Genomic DNA, 4,290 nt, shown 5'->3' with positions numbered 1-4,290 from the left:
AAACGGGGGTGAAGACTGTGAGCCCCATGTGGGACAGGGACTATGCCCAACTGATTTGCTTGTATACACCCCACATTTAGTACAGTGCCTTCCACAGAGTAAGCGCTTATTAAATGCCGCAATTCTCATTATAAGGGTAAAGGGCTAGAATGTCTGCCGCAGAAAGCTAACATTTTTGTTGAAGGTAAAAAAAATGTACATATATTATAGAGTAATTTGCTACGGCTTCTCTTATTTGCAGACCAAATCATCTTTAGACCATTTCATAATAGCCAATTATAGGTTACTCCAGGGACATGGATCATGCAAATCAGCTCATATTTCACACAGTGACTTTTTCTCGTGGGTTTTGAGCCTTTATCGCCATTACAGAGCAGCTCATGAATCCAACTCATCGGCCATGTAATGGCTTCAAATCAAGCTTCTGATAGCCATTATTTACTACCTACTGTAGAGAGTTTTAATAATATTTAGAGGGCACAGTAATAAAAACAATTATTTGTGGTGTATCCTTATCAGGGTCACTCTGCTCAACGCCAGTGTCATTCCTGCTGCTCTGAATAATCATTAGAATAATAACACCAAAAGGTTCAGTGGGATGAAGTCACTTAACTTCTCTGTGCCTCAGTTACCTCATCTGTAAAATGGGGATTAAGACTGTGAGCCCCCCATGGGACAACCTGATCACCTTGTAACCTCTCCAGAGCTTAGAACAGTGCTTTGCACATAGTAAGCACTTAATAAACGCCATTATTATTATTATTATTATTATTATCATCTACTGGTACTATTGTTAAAGTATTGTTGAGTCCCTTATCAATCAATCAGTGGTATTTACTGAGCACTTACTATGAGCAAAGTATTAATAATAACAATAATTTTCTCTGTTCCCTGAAAGATTAAGTGTACTTTCGCTCCTGCATTTGTTCTTCACTAGAAAACAGCTCAGCCTTGGGATACATGGCAGAGCAAAGAGGAGAAACGAGAAGCAAGAAGTCAAAATCCTTGGGGAGTCATTAAATTCACCTTCATATGCCAATCATCCTTCCTTCCTAACCTGTTACTGCTGGAGAGAGGAAACCCGAGTCCTTTAAGTTTTCTTCTTCAGTTCTTTTTGTAACAAATGCAGGGGCTTCCCCTTTAAGGAAGATTTAAAATCAAGAACAAATCTTGCTAGCAAATATTCAGACTCATCAGGTCTACAGAGCCACTTAATAATTGACAAACAGACTCTATTAGGCCTGTCTTAATTGGTATTTGACCTTTTTACCATCAGCTGCCTTTGGCTTCCTGAGGCCCTCACTATTTCATCACCTGAAACTGCCAAGTAGGTGATGTATGTGGCCTCATGTCATGTGAAGGGGCTTTTGCTTCTTTTTAACATATTCTCTTGTTCTAAATTGACACTGCCCCTGGTTGTGAATTCCTCGAGGGCAAAAGTCAAGTCTTTTATTTTGGCTGAAATTTTCTCCCAGCTCTTCTTTCAAATGGCATTTATTAAGCGCTTACTATGTGCCGGGCCCTGTTCTAAGCCATGGGATCATCAATCGTATTTATTGAGCGCTTACTATGTGCAGAGCACTGTACTAAGCGCTTGGGAAGTACAAATTGGCAACATATAGAGACAGTCCCTACCCAACAGTGGGCTCACAGTCTAAAAGATGGGATGGATGCAAGGTAATCAGGTTAGACACAGTCCCTATCAATCAATCAATCGTATTTATTGAGCACTTACTGTGTGCAGAGCACTGTCCCACATGGGGCTCAGAGTCTTTAACCCCCATTTTCCAGATGAGGTAAGAGAGGCACAAAGAAGTGAAATGACTTACCCAAAGTCACACAGCAGACAAGTGGCAGAGCTGGGACTAGAACCCAGGTCCTTGTGACTCTAAGGCCCGTACTCTACCCACTAAGCCATGCTGCTACTTCTCCTTACCCCCCAGAGAGTGCTCTGCCCATTCAAGGACCTCCTTACGGTACTCGGCACAAAGTGACCAGTAATGCTTAACACTATAGTAGGTGCTCAGTACAGTACTCTGCACACACTAGGTGCTTGGAACAGTGTTCCACAAATAGAAAACATCCAGGATAATGCTTTGCCTGCTCATTCAAGCTCATTCAACCCTGCTCATTCAAGCTCTCATCCTATCCCGTCTGGACTACTGCACCAGCCTTCTCTCTGATATCCCATCCTCGTGTCTCTCTCCACTTCAATCCATACTTCATGCTGCTGCCCGGATTATCTTTGTCCAGAAACGCTCTGGACATATTACTCCCCTCCTCAAAAATCTCCAGTGGCTACCAATCATTCTGCGCATCAGGCAGAAACTGCTCACCCTGAGCTTCAAGGCTGTCCATCACCTCGCCCCCTCCTACCTCACCTCCCTTCTCTCCTTCTACTGCCCAGCCCGCAACCTCCGCTCCTCCACCGCTAATCTCCTCACTGTACCTCGTTCTCTCCTGTCCCGCCGTCGACCCCCGGCCCACGTCATCCCCCGGGCCTGGAATGCCCTCCCTCTGCCCATCCGCCAAGCTAGCTCTCTTCCTCCCTTCAAGGCCCTGCTGAGAGCTCACCTCCTCCAGGAGGCCTTCCCAGACTGAGCCCCTTCCTTCCTCTCCCCCTCGTCCCCCTCTCCATCCCCCCATCTTACCTCCTTCCCTTCCCCACAGCACCTGTATATATGTATATATGGTTGTACATATTTATTACTCTATTTATTCATTTATTTATTTATTTATTTTACTTGTACATTTCTATCCTATTTATTTTATTTTGTTGGTATGTTTGGTTCTGTTCTCTGTCTCCCCCTTTTAGACTGTGAGCCCACTGTTGGGTAGGGACTGTCTCTATGTGTTGCCAATTTGTACTTCCCAAGCGCTTAGTACAGTGCTCTGCACATAGTAAGCGCTCAATAAATACGATTGATTGATTGATTGATTGATTTGCACCACTAATACTAAATACAGGGTTCTCTACACAGTGGGTGTCCAATAAAGTACTCCCCCATATGGTAAAGTCTTTGAGGGCAAGAATAATATCTACTTAACTCTACTGTACTCCCCAGGCACTTAGTATAGTGCTCTGTCCAGAATGAGCTTTTTTTATGGTATTTGATTAGTTCTTCCTATGCATCAGGCATTGCACCAAGCTTTGGGGCAGATACAAGTTAATCAAGTTGGACACATTCCATGTCCCACTTGGGGCTCACAATCTTAATCCCCATTTGATGGATGAGATAACAGAGGCACAGAGGAGTCATGTGACTTGCCCAAGGTCGCACAGCAGACAACTGGCAGAACTGGGATTAGAAGTCAGATCCTTCTGATTCCCAGATTATGTGGTCACAATCTTATCCACGTAAATCATGCTGCTCCAGAGTGTTCTACAAACACATCTGAAGGATTGAACGCTTAAAGTCAGCACCCGGAACTGTACTCTGCACAGCATTCAGTACAGTGCTTTGGACATAACAGGCATTTGACTAATGCTGTTAAGTGCGATGATGAAGATGGTGAAACTATAGCTTTTCTTACCCTCTATCTCAAGCGAATTTACTAAAACACGTGCAACTCCCACCAGGGCTTTGAGGCATACTTCTCCCAGAATATTCTGCATCCTCACTTCCCTGAAAATCCTATTGGATCACCCAAAACATAGTCCCATCAAACTTTAGCAAAAGCCTAAGTTGGCTCCTCTCACAATAGAGCCAGAAGGGGCAGGGATTTTGTGGACATGATTCGCTGGAGTTTGTAGGAAAGATTGAGGCCCCCCAGCTTTTAATAATAATAATGATAATAATAATTATAGTATTTGTTGAGCACTTATTATGTGCTAAGCACTGTTCTAAGCGCTGGGGTAGATACAAGGTAGTCAGGTTGTCCCACATGGGGCTCACAGTCCTAATCCCCATTTTACAGATGAGGTAACTGAGGCCCAGAGAAGTGAATGACGTGCCCAAGGTCACACAGCAGACAAGTGGAGGAGGCAGGATTAGAACCCATGACCTTCGGACTCTCAGGCCCATGCTCCATTCACTACGCCATACTGCTTCCTGCTGCTTTTAAGACAGCTCCCTCCTGCCAGCCCAAGAGAAGCCAAGGTGTCATCAGGGGATCAAGAATGCCAATCCAATTCTGTCATTTTTTTAAAGGTCTTTGTTAAGCACTTACTTTGTGCCAGGCACTGTACTAAGCACTGGGGTAATCGGGTTGGACACAGTCCATGTCCCACTTGGGGTTCACAGTCTTCATCCCCATTTTACAGATGAGGGAACTGAGGCCCAGAGAAGT

The sequence above is a fragment of the Tachyglossus aculeatus genome, chromosome 9, assembly GCF_015852505.1.
Source record: "Tachyglossus aculeatus isolate mTacAcu1 chromosome 9, mTacAcu1.pri, whole genome shotgun sequence".
Classification (NCBI taxonomy): Eukaryota; Metazoa; Chordata; class Mammalia; order Monotremata; family Tachyglossidae; genus Tachyglossus; species Tachyglossus aculeatus.
This window is presented reverse-complemented; position numbering follows the sequence as displayed.